This window comes from Onychomys torridus, chromosome 7 (assembly GCF_903995425.1).
Source record: "Onychomys torridus chromosome 7, mOncTor1.1, whole genome shotgun sequence".
In the NCBI taxonomy this organism is placed as follows: Eukaryota; Metazoa; Chordata; class Mammalia; order Rodentia; family Cricetidae; genus Onychomys; species Onychomys torridus.
In genome coordinates, this window is record NC_050449.1 from 116,764,322 (window position 1) to 116,785,861 (window position 21,540).

Sequence of the window (21,540 nt, forward strand, 5' to 3'; positions counted from 1 at the left end):
CCTCTGCCTCCCTAGTGCTTGGATTAAAAGAGTGCACCACCACCGCCCGGCGAGACTTCATCTTGATGGATTTTTCCTGTGATGAGTATGAAATGCCCTTCTCTATCTCTTTTAATTGATTTCAGTTTGAAATCTATTTTGTTAGATATTAGGATAACTATGCTAGCTTGCTTCTTAGGTCCATTTGATTGGAAAACCTTTTCCCAACCCTTTACTCTGAGGCAATGTCAGTCTTCAAAGTTGTGTGTTCTTTGTATGCTGCAAAAGGATGAATCCTGTTTTTGTATCCATTCTGTTAGCCTATGTCTTTTTATAGGTGAATTGAGTCCATTGATATTAATAGATATTAATGACCAGTGATTGTTATTCCTGTCATTTTTTGGTTTTGTCAATGGTAGTGTTTGTGTGTCTGTGTGTGTTTCCAGTGTGAGATTATCTATTGCTTGTGTTTTTGTGGGTGCAGCTAACTTCCTTGAGCTAGGGTTTTCCTTCTAATACTTCCTGTAGGGCTAGATAAGTACTGTTTAAATCTGGTTTTGTCATGGAATATCTTGTTTTCTCTATCTATGATGATTCAAAGTTTTTCTGGGTAGTCCAGGCTGGCATCCATGGTCTCTTAGTGTCTGCAAAATGTCTATCCAGGACCTTCTGGCTTTTAGAGTCTCTATAGAGCTGGGTATAATTCTGATAAGTCTGCCTTTATATGTTACTTAGTCTATTTCCTTTGCAGCTCTTAGTATTCTATTTTTACAAATTCTGTATGCTTAGTGTTTTGCCTATTATGTGGCAAGGGGATTTTTTTTTAATTTGTTCAGTATATTTGGTGTTCTGTAAGCTTCTTGTATCTTCATAGACATGTCCTTCTTTAGGTTGGAAAATTTTTCTTCTGATTTTGTTGAATATATTTTCTGTGCCTTTGAGTTGGAATTCTTCTTCTTCTATCCCTATTATTCTTAGGTTTGGTCTTTTCATGGTGTCTCCGATTTCCTGGATGTTTTGTGTTAAGAATTTGCTGGAATTAACATTTTCTCTGACCAATGAGCCTATTTCCTCTATCATATCTTCAATGCCTGAGATTCTTTGTTCTATCTTCTCTTGTATTCTGTTAGTTATGCTTGCATCTGTAATTCCTGTTCATTTATCCAGATTTTCCATTTCCAGAATTCTCTCAGTTTGTTTTCTTTATTGTATATATTTCAATTTTCAAGTCTTAAAATGTTTCTGTCACCTATTTGGTTTTTGTTTTGTTTTGCTTTTTGTTTGTTTTTGTTTTTGTTTTTAGCCTTCTTTAAGGTATTTGTTGATTTCTTCTAATTTTTTTGTTGGTATTTTCCTCGATTTTTTAAGGGAATTTTTTTTATTTCCTCTTTAAGGGCCTCTATCATCTTCACAAAGTTATTTTAAGGCCATTTTCTTATGCTTCATCTGCACTGGAATATTCAGGTCTTGCTGTTATAGAACCACCAGGTTCTGGTAGTACCATATTGCTCTTTATGTTGCTGAATGTAGTCTTACACTTCCATTTAGCCATCTGGCCTTGGGATAGTTATAAGTACAAGTGTTATTCATGATATCTTTGTTGGATGGGTCTTTTGTTCCTTTATTGTGTATTTCCTTTGTTTTTGGCCTGAATGGCCAAGGGTTATGGTGATTGGCTGGTTATCAGGTCAAACAGGGTTTGTCTCAACTGAGGTTTGTGGCAGTTTGGGTACCTAGACCCAGCTTTCCTACTCAGGGATTGGTTGGTTTCATGCTCAGCTCATCAGGGGAAGAATGTATTCCTTTGGCTCTGGTTTCAAGGCCAAAGTGTGTTTTTCACTGGCTCTGGTTTCAGTGTCAGGGTGTATTTCTTTGGCTGGCCCTTTATCCTACACATATGGCCTCATAAATTCATTTTTCTTTGAGTTTGTAGGTACAAACAATATAAAAACAGACATCATAATGCTTGAACAGATATTGACATTGTCAAATTTTCTTCTACAGAATAAATTCTGTAGTGTAACTGAATGCAACTGTGTTGGATAAAGATCTTACAAAATATTTTATAATAAGCCCTCAGAATTTTTTCAGGTACTCAAAGACTGTTGTAATATGCAAAGGATTTAACAGAATGATTGCACACTAAAAGTTTTAGTCCTATATAAAGTGCAAAACTTTACTACACTGTCTAAATTTATAGGGTTTCTCTGCAGTATGATTTTTTCTCATGATTTCGAAGACTACTGACACATGCAAAGGCTCTACCACACTGATTACATTCATAGGGTTTCTCTCCAGTATGTGTTCTTTTATGCATGTGAAGAGTATTGTGATGAACAAAGGCTTTACCACACTGATTACATTCATAGGGTTTCTCTCCAGTATGTGTTCTTTTATGCACTTGAAGAGTACTGTGTTGTGCAAAGGCTTTATCACACAGATTGCATTCATAGGGTTTCTCTCCAGTGTGTGTTCTTTTATGCTTTTGAAGATTACAGTGATGAGCAAAGGCTTTACCCCAGTGATTACATTCATAGGGTTTCTCTCCAGTATGTGTTCTTTCATGCAACTGAAGATGACTGTGATGTGCAAAAGCTTTATCACAGTGTTTATATTCATAGGGTTTCTCTCCAGTATGTGTTCTTTTATGCATGTGAAGAGTACCATGACGTGCAAAGGCTTTACCACATTGATTACATTCATAGGGTTTCTCTCCAGTATGTGTTGTTTTATGCATGTGAAGAGCACTGTATTGAACAAATGCTTTACCACACTGATTACATTCATAGGGTTTCTCTCCAGTATGTATTCTTTTATGTCTTTGAAGATTACAGTGATGAGCAAAGGCTTTACCACACTGATTACATTCATAGGGTTTCTCTCCAGTGTGTGTTCTTTTATGCCTTTGAAGATTAGAGTGATGAGTAAAGGCTTTACCACATTGATTACATTCATAGGGTTTCTCTCCAGTATGTATTCTTTTATGCATTTGAAGTTGCCTGTGATGTGTAAAAGCTTTACCACATTGATTACATTCATTGGGTTTCTCTCCAGTATGTGTTCTTTCATGCCTTTGAAGATAATTGTGACATACAAAGGCTTTACCACACTGATTACATTCATAGGGTTTCTCTCCAGTGTGTGTTCTTTCATGCATTTGAAGAGTATGTTGATGTATAAAGGCTTTACCACACTGATTACATTCATAGGGTTTCTCTCCAGTATGTGTTCTTTTATGTATTTGGAGATTATTTTCACATACAAAGGCTTTACCACACTGATTACATTCATAGGGTTTCTCTCCAGTGTGTATTCTTTTATGTATTTGGAGATTATTGTGATGTGCAAAGGTTTCAACACACTGAGTATATACAGGTTTCTCTCCAGTATGACTTCTTTCATACCTGTAAGGATAATTGGCACATGTGAAAGTGTTACCACATTCAATATACTGTTGAATCTTTATATCTGTATGAATTAATTTTACCATTTGGTCCAATTGTAAAGAGGAATCAGATCTCAAGATTGTATTACTGTATTTATATTCATGTTGTTCCCATTCATTAAGGGTTGTTTTGCATTTTTTAAGATACCTATGATGGTAAGATCCTTATTACATGGTTGACATTTACAGAATCTTTTTCTATATGAGATTTTTTTTTTCACATATTTGAAGAGAACTGGAAAAACTCAGAGCTTTACCAACTTTAGTGCATTCATAAATTTTCCTATACTGTGAGTCATACTACCTTTGCAAAGTGAACTAGGACAGAGTATTTTCACAGTCCTAGTATTCATGGGGCTTTTTGGCAGTGTGAGTTTGTTGATGTATTAACAATGAAACTAGAAAACCAACTACTTTTATACTTGAATCAAATTCAACAAGTATACTCAATGTGGGGACTGCTACATATCTTCTAATTTTTCTGAGAGAGAGGTATGTCATATTGTTCCATATCCCTATGCTCATATGTGTTGCCTCCAGAGTGACATATCATATGCCTACTAAAGGGAGAATAATGAATAAAAGGGTTCCACATTGAATTCATACAGTTTGACTTTCCTTTCCTCATAATCTTGTGGTATAGGGATTGATATATCTCCACAACAATTGCCCCTTGACCCTTGACTCTAACTGCCTCTCCTTTCACTCAATTTAGCACAGTCACAAGTGTATGAGTTACACTAGCTTTACTATGGACTATTTACTTATTAGAATGTTTTGAAGATATACTCATTACCTCTTCAATGTATATAGCTTTTGTAATATGAGTGGTATGAAACAAAATAGATTGGCAGTTCTACAGCATAGAACTGTTAGGTTTCAAATAGTGATATCTGTTAAGGCATTGTTTTCTTGTCTTCTTTTTTAAAAGCATGGGTTGCAAAGGCAATTCTCCTACCTGCAATTGAGGTATATAGTTTTTTGAGAACTTCATAATCATCAATGCACTTTAAGCTGCGCTTATTTACATGGTTGCTTTTGTGTAAAACTTTCAGGACACATTATAATTTCTTCAGAGGCACATTTGTATCAGCTTGCCCATGAAAATTACCTTTCATGTTTTCCAGAACTTTGACAATGTACTTCAATATTACTGTCTTCCCAACTGTATCCTAAAATATAGTACCAGAAAATGTATGTTATTTGATTGAAAACTGTGCAAAATTTAAGTTACTATCCTCAGTGAAACTTAGAACTATGTCTGATTTATTCAGCTCACTCTTCTTTCTTAATCAAATTACAGAAGAGCATCAATAACTAAGAAACAGTTGTCTCATTTTAAAATATGAAGGAAAATTCAGTCTTACCTATGGTAGTAAGGTTCCTGTATGTCTCCAGCATCACATCTTTGTAGAGTTTCTTCTGGAAAGGATCCAGCAAAGTCCACTCTTCCCAAGTAAAGTCGATATGCACATCATCATAGGTGATTGTATTCTAAAATATCCCATACATGTGTACAACAGAAAGCATGATACTAACAACATTGTAAATGTATACTTCTTTGACAGTATAGTTATATAATTCTGGTATTCCCCATACTTATTCCATGACATATCTATTATAATTTTATCAGCAAGTCACTTTAGAAGGAAACTGTATGGGAGGTTCACCTCTGTCATTTCTGTGCCCTTTGAATGGGATATCACCTTATAAGAGAAATGCCTATTAACAAACATAGAGAGACAAGTAAAGAGATCAACAGTACAGAGTACACATGACAGAAATTGTATGAACAATTAATTACTAACTACAAAAAGGAAAAATAATATGGGCAATAATATGTATTGGCTCATGCCTTTAATCACAACACTCAGAAAGCAGAGCAAGGTATATGTGCCTCTGAGTTGAATGCCAGCCTAGTCTATGCAATCAGGACTAGGACAGCCAGAAGTATATATTAAGACTCTGTCTCCCATGCAAAAATCAGTCAAATAAATAAAAAAGATAGAAAGAAATCAGAGGTTTTTTGCTGAAGTTCCTACAAAGAGTTATGCATGCATTTTAGTTCAGTATTCATCTTCCAGAAACCCGAAGTACCCAATTTAAACTGTAACATCAATAAGATTTTACTAAAAGGCACTCTGTGTTTAAAACATTACAAATAGACAGATGAAAACATTAGCAATATAAATGCTGATCATAAATAATCAATAGAGGGCAGGAGAGACAGCTCAGTAGTAAAGAGCTCTTGCATATAGGCAGGCTTAATTGCCAGTACTTACATGGAGGATCACAACCATTCATTATTACAAGTTCAAAGTTTCTGAGACCATCTTCTGATTACTGTGAAGACTAGGTACCCACATGGTGCATATCCATGCACATGGGTAAAATACTCATATTCATTAAAAAGTTCAAAACAAACACAACAAGCAGGAAGAAGGTGATGCATCAGCAACCCCATGACTCAGAAGTCTCAGGCAATGTTAATCTCATGAATATATGCCAACCTGGGAAACAGAATGATACCCTCTGTGAAATTTTAAAATTCAAGATATGAGTGAAGCTCAGTATAACAGCATATGCTTCAGTGGACAAAAACCTACATTCCAGGCCCATCACCCTATAATATAAAAACAAAAAAAATCCAGGAATGTTGGCCTACATTTAATCCCATCACTTTGTAGCCAGAGTCAGGGAGATCTCTGAGTTCAAGGCCAATCTGGTGTATAGAGCTACTTTCAGGACAGCTGGGGCTACACAACGAAACTTGTCTTAAAGAACAAACAAAAACTAACACAACAGGCTATCAAACTGCCTTAGCACTGCATAGCAATTGCTTCTATTGTATCTTACGTGATTTATGGAGAGAATCTATAACAGTGGTGAAGGCATGACAGCACAAGAAGGAAGCTGGCTGATTAGTTTCAGCCATAACACTACTGTAGTGTTATGTCATATCTACTGACACACCAAACAGGAAATGTGTTGAGGCTATAGAGACTCATATCATATCCCCAATGAGGAATTTCATCCAGAAAGTCTCCTCCTACTGAGGAGACTTTCACAAGCAACTGAAAGAAAGTCACCAAGGAGAGACACATGCTCAAATACATCTTCCTATCTGGGGTGGGGGTGTCATTCAATCAACTACATTCTGACCTAAGTCACTATAGGCTAATGGTCATCCATGGAGAAAATACTTTAGTCATTTCGGTGATTCTTATAGTCTACAACAGCCCCTACACTGTTCAAATGTCCAAAATCTCTTTTAACACTCAAGATAATCTCTTGACAGTGACATCTTGTAAAATCAGAAAACAAGTTACATCTTTCCAACATACAATGGCACAGAATGGCATTCACATTCCAAAAGAGAGAAATGGAGACACAGTGAAGGAAGATTGGACCACAGCAAGACTGAAGCACAGCAGGACAAACATCAACTCCTGTGTCTCTGTCTCAGATGCATGGGGCTTCAGTTTTAAAGAGCTTAGATGACCCTATTCCCGATACTTCTCATACATCTCTCTTTTTGGTTACTTCCACTCCCAATATGCAGCTAGGACTCCATGGAAGATGTCTCAAAGCTTAGGTATGTTAACATCTTGTGGTCTCAAAATGCAACCCAGATTGTTGTGGAATGTTGCTTTAAAATGTGTTATATTTGTTTATGCTGTGGAACATTTGTTTTAATGATGCAAAGGTGTGTTGCAGTCTTTTATGTTGCATTTTTTTAAACTGTGCAGTTGTGATATTTTGCCTGTCTAAAATACCTGATTGGTCTAATAAAGAGCTGAACAGCCAATAGCTTGGCAGGAAAGTCTAGTATGGCTAGCAGTCAGAGAGAATAAATAGGAGAAATCTGGGAGGAAAAAAGGAGAAGCAAGAAAAGAAGAGGACACCAGGAGCCAGCCATCCACCTACAAAAATAAGTCACAGAGTAAGAAGTAAAGAAAGGTATACAGAATAGAGAAAGATAAAAGCCCAGAGGCAAAAAGTAGATGGGATAATTTCAGTTAAGAAAAGCTAGCTAAAAACAAGCCAAGCTAAGGCCAGGCATTTATAAGAAAGAAAAGAACCTTTGTGTGTGATTTATTTGACAGTGGGTGGCGGGCCCCCAAAAGAGTAAAGAGTAAAACAACAACAACAACAAACAAACAACGATACCAGGCTTCATTATCACAGCTTCATGCAATGGACTCTCACCATCTCTTTACTGGGTGTCTGACTCTACCAAATACGGATGCCTGCAACAATGCTGAACTGTAACCACAGACCAAGAATCTATTACCTTAGGCTTTCATTCTTTATTGTTTCCAGACCAGGACATGTTGGGTGGTACTGAAAAGTTTGGCTTCTTAATTGGGATGGACAATAACAAACATGGACCACAGGTATGTGGTGATATATCGTGTACCCTAATAAACTTGCCTGAAGATCAGAAGACAGAGCCAGACACTAAATTAGACATAGAGGTCAGGCAGTGGTGGCACACACCCTTAATCCTATCACTTGGGAGGAAGAGATCTGTCTGGATCTCTGTGAGTTCAAGGCCACACTGGAAACAGAGCCAGGCAGTGGTGACACACACCTTTAATCCCAGTACTGGGAAGCACACTTGCCTTTAATCCTAGGAAGTGACAGCAGGGCAGAGAAAGGTATATAAAACGTGAGGAGTTAGGAAAAAGGCAATTCAGCTGAGACCCTTTTGCGTGAGGACTCAAAGGCTTTCAGCCTGAGCATTCATGGAGACAGGATCAGCTGAAGTGTGGGCAAGATGAGGTTGTCTGTGGCTCTTTTGGTTTTTTTTGTTGGTGTTGTTTACTAAAAAACCATCCAAGATTTGGACAACATCTGGTGTCCAACTTGTGGGGCATGATTCACAAAAAAGCTGCTTGCCTGTGGCCTTGCAGGCCATGTCTCAGGTCACAGCTGCACTCAGCCAGAACCTCCACCCCAAATGGGCTCGAGTCCCTAACCCACTGGCTAAGTTTTTGTTGCAGCCTCTCTGCAGCAAATAACATAGGATTTTTTTTTGGGGGGGGGGGAATCCAAAAACCATGGAAGTTAGCCACTTTCTCATGTTTCCTCATGCAGATGGCTGGCTTTTTGGCTTCTTCTCTCCTGGGGGGGGGGGCGGGTTAAAGGCTCTCCCTGGATCTCCATCTTGGGCTGCCACCATACTAGGTAGCTGCCTTGAAACCTGCTCAGGCTTCTATTGTTCTACACAGAAGCAGTCAGCCTCACATCTGAATCATCATTGTTATTTGGTGAGACAATTGGGATTTCTTAAAGGGAGAAATTAGTTCAAATTTTTCCCACATTAAAAAAATGGGAAACATTTTTACAATGGAGGGAATTGGGTCTCTGTTTGATAATATAGTTGACAGCCTGAAAATGGAACAATTAAATGAGAGGATAATTAATGTAGATGGGATTTATGTGATGTCAATTATAAATACTATTTAATTATTTTTGTTTTATCATTTAAAAAGTTGGTTAATGTAAGTGCCAAGATAAAAGTTTTAGAAAAACTTGTTAAAACAAATAATAGAGAAATTCAGTCCCAGACAGAGGAATTTAAAGGTGAATCAGTCTCAGCATTGCATTATACATTACAGACAAACAGCCTAAGGCTTTCCAACAGCCAATCTTAATCTATCCAGTAATCTTACAGGAACTGCCAAATGCTCAAGGCTGTGTAAGAGTTGACTGGACTCCTATACAAATGTTAGATTTGAGGAAATTCAAAGAAGCTATATTGTCATTTGGTATGTATTCCCCATTTGTGAAGCAGATGTTAAAATTGTGGTCAACTAGTAATGGAATTATCCCTCAAGATTGGAGAGATTTGGTTACAGCTGTCTTAGCAGCTGGTCCTCAGTTACAATGGAGGACCTGGTGGAAGGATGAGGCTAAGACCATTGAACAATGAAGTAGGTCTAGAAATTCAGAAGCTAGACAGACCAAGTTTGAAAGCCAATCACCAATGACCAAGAGGACACCAAAAACACCAATTTTAAAGAAATAAACCAGTTGTGGATTTAGCTCAATGGTAGAGTGCTTGCCTAGTAAGCACAAGGCCCTGGTTCGATCCTCAGCTCCACAAAAAAAAAAAAAAAAAAAAAAAAAAGAAAGAAAAGAAAAAAAAGAAATAAATCAGTGGAGTGTCATTTATCACAGTTTTGGAAAAACATCATAGCAGCAACAGTCATCTATAACTTCCAATGGAGAAAAATATATCTAAATCATCCTTCCACCTTACAATGAAGAACAAAAGGAATAAGATTTGAGATACCAGGCATGGAAATAGTAGCAAACACAAGATTCCTTTCAGCATTCTTCATGCCCTACATATTGAAGATCAACCCTGTGTTTGGCTACCAGTACAATAAAACTACCAGAATTGTAAGTGAAAATGTATACAATTATCTGGACTGAGACCAGGAGCCAGGTTACTTGACTGAGGAGTCATCAACATCAACTACAACAAACCCATGAGAACCCATGATTTGGCAGAACTGAACCTTTGCTCCAGACACTGATAGGAAAACATCATGGAAGCATTTTCTCTCTTGGAATACAATACCACTCTCACATGGATTCAAATGCCCAAATTCACTTTTTGGTCTATAAGCACAAACTGAATATGCCAAACATGACTGTAGTGTCTGTGGTCGAATTTTCCAACCTACTCTATTATGGTAAGATGAACATATGTAACAATCACCTGGTATGGAAGGCAGAAAATGATTCATTTCTACCTATAAATGACTGTCTGGAAATTACAGCACTGGGGACACAATATTACAGATTTCCATCGATCATGACTAAGCTATTGCCACAACTCTTCACATCTTATGACACTAAACACTTCCTGAGTACCTATGCAGATGCCCAGACACTTTGTGCCTGCATGGTGTTCTACAGAACTCAAGATTATACCTTAGCACAGACAGCCATATTTTTTATATACCACCACAATTTTTAATGCAAAAGGCCTCAACCCCCATAACAGGATCTCTGGAATGGATATAAACCAATGCAAATAGGAATAATGTACTGACTAATGTCACTTCTTGTATAGGGGGCAACCACTCAATGCAATCACTCAATTCACACTGGACTTGTGAGGGCAAGTTTCTTCAGATTGCCTTGCAGCCCATCAAGAGCTCCAACTTTTTCTGGACCACCACTATACAAGGTTTAAATCACCACCAACAAAACAACAAACTTAACTGATGGAAGAGACAACAGAGTAACCTACCGGTCTTTTACATTCTTAGAAGATTTACAACTTGACAACTACATTTACTGACACATTTTTAAGGAAAATGAAACCAAAGGAACAATGGACTCCAATAATTATTGATGATTCACTGGAACCCATCTTTATAACAAAGAAAAATCTTCTTGCCAAGCAAGGAAGAATTTTTGTAGCTGTGATACCATGCATATACTCCACAACAATGAAACAATAAACTTCCCAGTTCTTCTGGATATACATGCCAGGAACATCACACATTGGTTCTTCCAGAATATGGAACATTAGTTCCCAGTCTGAAATTCTAGCCTGTACTTATACTGGCTAACAAACTGATTATATCAACCCAAGAGTGGATATGATACAATTTGCAACCAGAGGATCCTATGACTCCTTTGTACCAAGGTATCACATTTAAAAAGGCAGACTATAGGCAGGGTGAGCAGATGAGGAGAATTCTGGGAAGAGGAAGGGCTAAGTCAGGACTCACCAGCCAGACACAGGAAGCAAGATGACAAGGCAAAACCAAGAAAAGGTACCAAGCCATGTAGCTAAACATAGATAAGAATTATGGGTTAATTTAAGTGTAAGAGTTAGTCAGTAATAAGCCTGAGCTAATGGCCAAGTAGTTATAATTAATATAAGCCTCTGTGTGCTTTCTTGGGGGATGCGAGTAGGAGAGATTTGTCCCAACCACCAACCAGCTGGTACACAAGAAAACTTCCGACTACAGCAGACCACAGAAATTTACATTGGTGGGAAACTGCAGATATGGATCTTTCCAAACTGGAACCTTGGAAACATACACACCCAGGACCTCCCTATTATTTCCATATGATTCTTCCACTACCACAGTTCAAGGAATGGGACACTGAAGACTTTGTGGCTCATGAGCCCAAACTCAACATATCACATGTAGGAACTCTACACAAAGGACCCCAAATTGATGAGGTCTTGCCCATAATATGGAAATCCTATGTAATCAAAGAAGGCAACCTAACACCATGCATTATTAATAGAGGATGACATGAGAACATGTTCTTTATAGCCTACTAAAAGGCAGCATTTGTTAATCCCACTACTTTCCCACCAATGGTTACAGAGTACCCATGATGATGCCTGACCTTAGCCTGCCTGTAAGACATAATTACACCTAGGATCCAGAAGATCTCACCTTCAACCTCAAATCATGGTTCCTGCCTGAAGAACTCTGCCCTGAGCCTGAATTTAGGAAAATATCAGTATTCTCCTACTCCTCAGGAAATAAATTTGCTGCAAGAAAACCTTTATAATTGATGGTTGCTGGAGCTGTGTTGGTTGGCTCCTTACATGGAGCTACCATAGCATCTTCTGTTCTTTCAGACATCAATGCAGATAGAGCAGATATCAGAAATCTTACTGAACAACAAACATTGGCTATTAACACCTTGTCTGATGAACTATCTACTACACAAAACTGATTACAGGTCTTCATCTGGAACTAAGTGTATTAAAGCAATCATTGGTAGATACTAACAGATATACAGCTGAAAATTTGAAAAGACTAGCCTTAGTCAACTAGATTTTATGGTGATATTTTAATTGTGATTTATTTGTATGTTAATAAATAAAGTTTGCCTGGAGATCAAAGGTCATTAGTGAGCCAGGAACAAAATTCAGTGGCTATGGTGGTAGCCCATGCCCTTAATCTGATCACATGGCAGGCAGAGTCTCTGTGTGGTCAAGGACACCAAGTGTGGTGACCCTTGAGTCTTTAATCCCAGTACCCACAATAGAGACCAGGAGGTCTGTATAGACAGGCAGTGATGAGGAAGTCATGCGACTTGGCTTAGAGCCAATGAGCAGGCAGAACAGGAAAGCAATAAAACACAAGACACACAGGAAGACAGTCTCTCTCAGGGGAAGGATGGCAGTGAGTGGTAAGCTAAAGGTAGTCATGCTCTTGCTCTGATCTCTTAGACTTTAACTCTGTATTTGGCTCTGTGTTTCTTATTTAATAAGACTGTTTAGAAATTCGTCTATAAGATCTCTCAAAATTATCTGTCACAACTTATTCAGAGAAACAAAAAGAATGTATCCAAGCAAGACTTGGATGTTTCAATGAGTACACAGACCTATCTCATCCCTTTTCTACAGGACTTGGAACAAAAACAGCAATCTGTAAGTCTCTACTGGACCCAAGGCAAACCTCTTGGTCTGAGCATATTCTGTAAAATACATTTACACTTAGTCTATAAAACAATGCAGTACCAGCACACATACCTATTGCCTAGAAAACTTGGAGATGGGCTTGTTGTATCCACTGATTCTTTCCTACAAACTAGTTCAACTAGTACAGAGGGTATCTACTACCCAGAGGAACATACCATTTCATTTGGGGCCAACATATTTATGGCCACCCACCCTCTGTTCAGTGAACACTACCAAATGTCAGAATGGACCCTTTAGTTACTTGCAAACTGACTCACAGACCTTGGCAATGGAGTCTTTATTGCATGCTCCATGAAGCCTTCAACCTCACAGTTAACATCACCATATAACATCACCAGGGATACACTGGATTCTACTTTTTATTCTGCAGAATCTGGTTGTCTGGATATATACAATGCTACTAGTTACAGCTCCTTTCTCAGGACAGGTAAACATGTCTAAGTCATCTATCCTAACATTTGAATAGAGACATGCTTTTGACTCAGGTACCAGAAGATGACTTGCTAGGAAAGGCTAGAAAGCCATTAATGATATTTCCACTGTTCTTGCCTTTAATGTGCCACAATTATAGTCAATGGATTATGAGGTTACTAGGGATATTAAGACCCCAGGAAGACAGATAGATAGAGTCCCAACATTTATCAGCTATACTCAAAGCAGACACTATTGCCTATACCCATAAGGTTACCAAGCTTAAAAATGCTCTTTATGTGATGTGACTGGTAGCATATTTAGATTTGACTATACTGCTTCCCTATGAGAAACTTATTCCACTGATAGAGGAGTCTTTGGCTGTTTTTACACATCATATTGGCCCTTTTAGTGTACAAATTCCTTTCTGGGCTGGTTTAATAAACTTCATTTTAGGAGAAATTATGACAATGAGCTCTAGAGACTCCTATCACACCAGAAGGAACAAAACAGCTATGTATGATTCCAGCAGACATATTTGTGCAAACCATGATTTAAAAAAAACTTCTTCAGGAAATGTTTCAACTCTATGATGACATCTCAGGCCAGAAATATTGTATTCCAGATTCTGCCTCACTACATCATTGTCATTTTTGCCAGAAAGAGGGTCTATAAACATTGGTCATAGAACAGAGATGGATGCCACTGGAGAATCACCCGACTTCCTGATGCTTTATATTCATCATTTGCTTTTTCATAATATTAACATACAAAAAACTGAGAAACAACACTGGAAGTGAATTATGAAGCTTATGGGACTCTTAGTTGTTCTTTTCACTAATAAAAGAATATCTGGCCCATGGCCATGACACACATGCTCCTACTTTAAACTGATCAAGTTAGGATAATGCACTATTATGATTTGCTTAGCTCAGAGTCCTACAGCTCAAACCCTGGGTATGCCCCCATTAACAACATTTTTGTTTGAAAGTGATTGCATTTCCTGTTATCTCTGAATTTTCTACTTGATGCATAACAAACCTAGAGAAAATACAAATTTGGGAAAATAGGTATATGCAAAAGAATCATAGCAATATCCTATGATCTATATTATTTGGAGCATTTTGCTTAATAATTGTATGTTTTAGTGCCTGAGATTTATTTGCCTACATTTATTTGTCTATTAGTAATTGGAGTATTTATTATATGCTTTTTCTTTTCCTGTTGTGACCTAAATTTGTAAATTTCTGTGAAACTGTTAATATTTCTTTTATGTGGTCCCCATTGGCACTGTGTATGCCTCAAGGATCAGGGAATGGAATGGAATGTGCATAGAAAAAAAAGGCCTTTTAGATATGTTAAAAATAGCTTATTCAAGAACCCCACTATGCGGTGGTGGCACATGCCTTTAATCCCTGCACTCAGGAGGCAGAACTAGGCAAATCTCTGTGAGTTCGAGGCCAGGCTGGTCTACAAAGTGAGTTCCAGGAAAGGCACAAAGCTACACAGAGAAACCCTGTCTCAAAAAACCAAACCAAAACAAAAAAAAAAAAGAAAGAAAGAAAGAAAGAAAGAAAGAAAGAAAGAAAGAAAAAGAAAACCAAACAAACAAACAAAAAGAAATCCACTATACCCAAGGCTGTACTTAATAACCAGAATCAAGTGACATCACTCACTCAAGATAATCAGACATAGTCCTAGAACACCATAATGCCCACTGGTATATCTAAGTATATAAGCAGAGACCAAGAACAATGCTCTGCTCTGTACAGCTGGAGAGACATAACCTTGATCTGCCCAGCAGCTAGAGCATCCATCCCCCAAGGATCCCAACCCTTGAATCAGAGACTTCTGCTAGAGACTGAACCTGAACTTCAGCTAAGGTATGTGACACAGATGAGCAGCCTTGGGGAAATAGGTTTAAGATCTCAGTTAGGAATTTAGAGGGCGAATCTTGTGTGATGACCATCAGCACAATAAAATAAAATTTTGTTATACTGACCATGCATATCTACCTTCTTGCTCATGAAAGTTAGGATCACTTTCCTATGATTGATGACTAGATGTAAGTCTGCATCAGAATGATGATAGGAAAACTTTTCCAAACCAAATGCAACATAACAGATTCTTAAAGAAACAGTGTATGACCTGTATTATACACCTTAAATAATTTGTTTTACTCTAATTGCTTTGTAAGTCACAAGCACTTTTGAAAATAAATTTATTACTGTTTGTATGTATATGTTTGTGTGTTTGAGAGAATGTCTTCCATGAGTATACAGGTGACACACAAGAATAGAGGGTATCAGATCCCCTGGACCTAGAGTAGCAGGTGATTATGAGCCTCCCAATGTGGGTGTTGGAATCAGAATTCAGGTTATCCTCAAGAAGAATATGTGCTGAGCAAACTACCAAGCCTCATGATGCTTTTTATTCAATAATCTAAAAGTCTTTCACAGACTAACAACAAGAAAACCTAAATAAAGAAAATAAATAAACTATCCTTAGGAACATGGTGAATCCATATTAAGATGTATATGGTCAATCAATATTAAGATGAATATGGTCAATTTGTACCATAATTTTAACAGAATCCAAAGACAATGCCCAACAATTTATACCAGAAAAGCTGATTCCAAAGCTACATGCAAAGTGGAAACACTCAAAATGCTCAAGGGGATTGTTAAAAAAAAAAAAAAAAAAGTACACACATGGACAAAATGTGATTTCTATATTTACAACAAAAGCTACCATAGTTATGATTGTGTAGAATATTTGTAAAAGAATAAAGGGGATGGAGAGAATAAGCCAAGAACAAAAGCAGGAAAATATAGTAAACTTTTAATCAAAAGACCAATGGAAACTCAACCAGAAAAACTGTGATCTTGACCAATGTTACCCAGCTACCTATGATTCTATGCGTATGGAAATTTAATAAGCACAGACTTCACAACTCCCACAAAATTAACTCCAAGTGACTGTCAAACCATTGTGTTTCTTACCCTTTATTGATATTTCTTCCAAACAGAAAGGCCCCATGCTCCAGAGCCCTCTCTGCAAATGGAGATGATTGTCTTCAGAGTCTACTATGGCTCTACAGCTCCTCATGTCCCCATGGGTTTTCATGCACACCCAGCCCCAATGATGTCCAATAACAAAACAATATAGAAAAATAATTTAATGTCTGTCTTCTGCCACATGGCTTAAGGCACAAGATGTGGCATCTGCCCTATCCACCTGCCCAACACCATGTAAACTTGAGAAACCTCTGCAGCTCTTTTGTGCACTGGAACTGAACTTCCCTGAATCACACCATTGTGGCTGGTGGTAGCAGAAAGTTGAAAGCATTCTAATCATATATCGCTGAAGAATGATCCCCATCACCTCCTTACTACCAGTTTCTAAACTATCTGTAACATTTATAAGACAATTAAAAGTGGAATGAAATGTTCAAAACTTCCAGAAACCAGATCTTCAGTTTTCCAATCTGTCTTCCCACTGCATACCAAAAGCAGTGCCTGGGTGTGCACACTGGAGAGCAATATTACCAGCATCTTAGCCTCCCATGCTAAGGCAACAGAACCTCCTGCTCCCCAGGGAATCCACACTCAGCAAGGCTCAGAGGCCAAGGGCCACTGCCCAAGTCATCACATGGATCAAGAGAACCACAGTCGGCTCATGGTCCATCCCAGTCCCAGCAGCTCTGACAGCTCAGCAGACTTGTTCCTCCTGATCTGGGGTCAGTGGTCCCCATACTTACCATGGCATGGCTTGTGGTCTTCCTTAAGGCTCCCTACAGCAGAACAGAAGGGAATCCTACAGAAGAGAATCTTGAAAAGAACCTACTTGAAAAGTACTGGTACTCCTGATTGCTAAGTCTTCCCAGAGTTAGGACCACCCAGCTGGGGGTCCAGACATTAGCAGTTATGCCACTGAGTAATCAGAGATCAAATGACTAAGACAGCATAGGCCATCACAGTTCTGCCCTTCTACCCTAAGGTCACACAGGCACCTAGTCTGGGAAATGTGTAGTTTAGTAGAATCTTCCATTCTCCCAGAATACTTCCTGTTCCTCTTCCAAAGTACAGGGTCCTTTGTGTGCACATTCCATTACACACTCAATGTCCAGTGCAGCCAACCCTTTACTTCATAGCTCAGAGGTCCTACAGCCAAACACAGGTCATATTCAAACAGTAACTGTTGTTAAAGCAAAAAGAAGCCATGGATTAGACAATAATGAAGTGTCTCTGGGAGGGCTTGGATGCAGGAAAAATAGTAGAAATGATATCATTATAATCCTGCTGTGGATATTATTCTGTATAAATAAAATGCTGATTGGCCAGTAGCCAGGCAGGAAATATAGGCGGGACAAGCAGAGAAGAGAATTGTGGGAGGTAGAAGGCTGAGGAGGACAGACACCACCAGCCACCGCCATGGCAACAAGGATGTAAGGTAATGGTAAGCCACGAGTCACACGGCAAAGTATAGATTTACAGAAATGGGTTAATTTAAGATAGAAAAAGTAGATATCAAGAAGCCTGCCATGGCAATACAGTTTGTAAACAATGTAAGTTTCTGTGTGTTTACTTGGTTGGTTCTGAGCGACTGTGGGCCTGGCGGGTGAGAGAGATTTGTCCTGACTGTGGGCCAGGCAGGAAAACTCCAACTACATAATCCTAAAAAATTATGTTAAAAAGTTGAATCTGGCTTTATGGCCATGTGCTCCAGTGACAAGGGATTTGTATTAGGTCATACAAGTACTACTCACATCATTTCTCTCAGGTTATGCATCTGAATGAAACCTAGAAAACCTATCATGTTAGGCAAGTCCACAGCATTTTATCCAGTTCTATTCTGATTGAACTAGTGTAACTACAGTAATTTGTTTTCACAAAAGTTCAATTCTTTTTTTTTTTTTTTTGAGCTGAGGACCGAACCCAGGGCCTTGCTAGGCAAGCGCTCTACCATTGAGCTAAATCCCCAACCCCAAAAGTTCAATTCTTTATCCAGATTCTTGATTGCCTGGTCTGTGAACCAGAGAAATGGCCAGCCAGGACATTTATTGATCATCTAAAATTGATTATCTCATTGCTCATTGTTAACGTCAACTACTGTCAAAGCAGAAAAGTTTTTACCCTCTTGCCTCCCTTTTCTATGCTATGACTACACTTGCTTTACAGTTGGTCAGTGAACTCATTTCTTACACAGGTCCTTCTTCATTTGTAAGTTCCCAAAAAAAGTCAGAGAAGTTGGAGGACACTCATTCACTGGTCTATTTTTCCTTCTCATAAACCAGTTAAGGCCCAGCCTGGAAGAAGTTGCAAGACTGTCTGTCTTCTCAGCTCTGAGCAGTAGAGGAAGGATTAAATGTTCAAAGCAATTTTCAATTACATAGTGTGAGGCAAGCCTGAGCTACAGGAGACATTAATCTAAACCACTGGTTCTGAACCTTCCTAATGTTGTGACCCTTTAATATAGTTCCTCATGTTGTGGTGACCACCCCCAACTATAAAATTATTTTCATTGCTACTTCATAACTATAATTTTGCTACTGTTATGAATTTTAATATATATATCTATGTTTTCCAATGGTCTTAGGCCATTCTGTTGGTAGGGTCATTTGATCCCTCAAAGGGAGACTCAACCCCCCAAGGGTTGAGAACCACTGCTCTAAACTGATACACATAAATAAATTAATAAATAAATAAATAAATAAATAAATAAAACTTAAGGAAAAAATGGAATGAAATTCTTAATGACTGGGAAACACTGGGAAAAAGAAACAAACAGAGATTAGATCAGTAATGCATTTAAAGAAAATGAAATTTTAAAAATGAAACCAGTAACTGACTTTTTAAAATGATAAAAATAATTGGAAAAACACTTAGCTATACTGACTTTGAAAAAGACTAGGCACTTTCCTAGAGAAAATGCCATTAATAAGACATTGGATGACTTTGTCCCATGTAAAATGTTAGCTGTTGAGTGCTATAAGCTGACACTTGGAGTTATAGCTGATGTCCTGTGTCTCAAACCTCTGAGCTGACTTAACTGTGTCCACCAGGATTGCACATATCTGCATAGGAGAGTCCCTTAACTCAGTAGTTCAAGGTACCCTATAAATTGTACACCCACCAGTTCTGCCTGTCTTCATGTATATGGAATCAATTAATACAAAGAATTAAATTACATAGAAAGTCACTCACCCTGCTCCAGCAGGTCTGTCTTTATGATGGAGACCCTTGCAGCTCACTACCTTAAACTTTAGTCTGTAATCTAGTTACTTTCTAGTCTGTTTATCCCTGCAGTGTACACAATACACTGTTCTTCCTCTTCTGGGAGAAGCCATGCTCTACGTGCAAATCCTTTCCATTACTATAATGGACAGTCTACTATATGACTCAAATTGGTAATTTTAGAATTCTGTGGTGCTACAGATCTGTAATCCCAGAATTTAGGACGGCTAGTCAGAGCAAGGGCACTGCCCTGTGGGTCTACAGACAGGGTTCAAGTCCACCTCAATTTACATAGGAGACCTTGACTCAAAACCACTTTCAAAAAGACTGGAGATGCAGCTGTTCTAGAATTAATATATCTTCATGGCACACCAGGACTTAATGTTGATTGTGGGCCTTTTGGCTGGTTGTAAATCAGACTTGCCTCTAATGTTATGGAAATTGAATCTTAAAGGCCAGTTAAATCTAGTGAACAAACATTTACGTCTTATCATACTAATCTCTAACAGGCATGATTAGCAAACCTCTTATCTTTGGGGTATTTGGGAGGCAGCACTCCCTTATCTTAATTCTACTTTTTGACTTAATGTCTCCAAAGAATTGATAAATCTTTATACCATCAGTTTTATTATCAATTCTACTCTTCCACATCTAAGTGGAGTGAAAGATACTGTTTACAAGCTCCACACAATTAATTCCAGACAGATCCTAAACCTAAATGTTAAAAGTGCAGAACTTCTGGAAGATACTAGAGAGACCAGGACTCTCCAAGTTTGGCAAATCTGCCTTCCATAGTGACAATACAAGCACCACAGGTGCCAACATTTCACAGTGATGTCAACAACAAAGCTATTTCTAAGCACAGTCCCATTCCCGTACAGATGCAGTCGGTGAAGTGAAGTTACTCAGAGGCTGCCAGCCAGTCCCTGGGATAGACCATGCAGCATCTCTCAGGACTACTCAGAGGCTGCCAGCCAGTCCCTGGGATAGACCATGAAGCATCTCTCATGACTACTCGGGACCATGCAGGAACAAGCTAAACTCTCCATTGCCACTGGCTCCCACAGAGGCAGGGGAGGACCCAACACACCGGCTCCCATGGCTCAGCCAGCTGCTCCACCCAGGCTGGGGACAACAGTCCCTCATTCACCATGGCCAGCCACTCGTTCCAGTCTGGGAACAGCAGCCGCTCACTCACCATGGTGTGGCTGCCAAGCTTGCCCACACTGTCCCCACAGGGAAGTCCGAGACGCAGCAGCTGAGACAACTTCCGTCTCCCTCAGCAGAGGAGTTGAGCCTGGAGCCCGGAAGAACCCGCCCATCTAACTGGCAGGTCCACAGGAGGTTCTGATTGGCTAGTGAGATATAAGTGACAGGACCCAGTGAGCTGAAAGAACACACTACAGGAGTTTCCCCTGGCTTACACCCATAGCACAGACCTATCCCAAATTGGCTGGAGATCTGTGCCAAATTCAACAAGTCTCTGGCTAATGTAAACCAATGGATACAGTTTTTAAAAGAAGTATACAAATTCAGAAGGAGGCTAATCAGACAATGTTGCACAAAAGGAACACAGGGTAACTCAAGAACATTATTATTAAGGTCCACAATGGTGTTAGGACTGATAACCACAGCCCAATGAGTGGAAAGAGTGGCAATCTCAGGATCTGAAGCAACCCCTTCCCAAAAGCCCTGGCCCTAGACCTTTATCTGCTCTCCCAAGCATATTCCTGGTTTTAGAGAAGGAACTGTTTTGCATCAGGGCCTTAGAGAAAGCTCCTGAGGCCTTGGCAGGTGGCCAGAGTTGGAGAGGCCTAGTTTCTCAAGTGTCTTCTAGAAGTTCTGCACTTCCCATTTGACATTTAGGTGTAAGATCCATTTGGAGTTAATTTGTGGAGGTTGTAAATGGCATCTCATATGTTTAGTAGACTCTGCTACTAAGCTATGATGTAGAAGAATAGAATTGGTGATATAAAATATTTACCAATGCT

The 21,540-nt window shown here is 38.8% G+C and overlaps 1 pseudogene; it reads right to left on the reverse strand.

Moving 5' to 3' along the window:
- Window positions 1-1,351: 1,351 nt before the first annotated feature.
- LOC118587199 lies at window positions 1,352-20,834 on the reverse strand (annotated as a pseudogene).
- Between the last annotated feature and the right edge of the window lie 706 nt (window positions 20,835-21,540).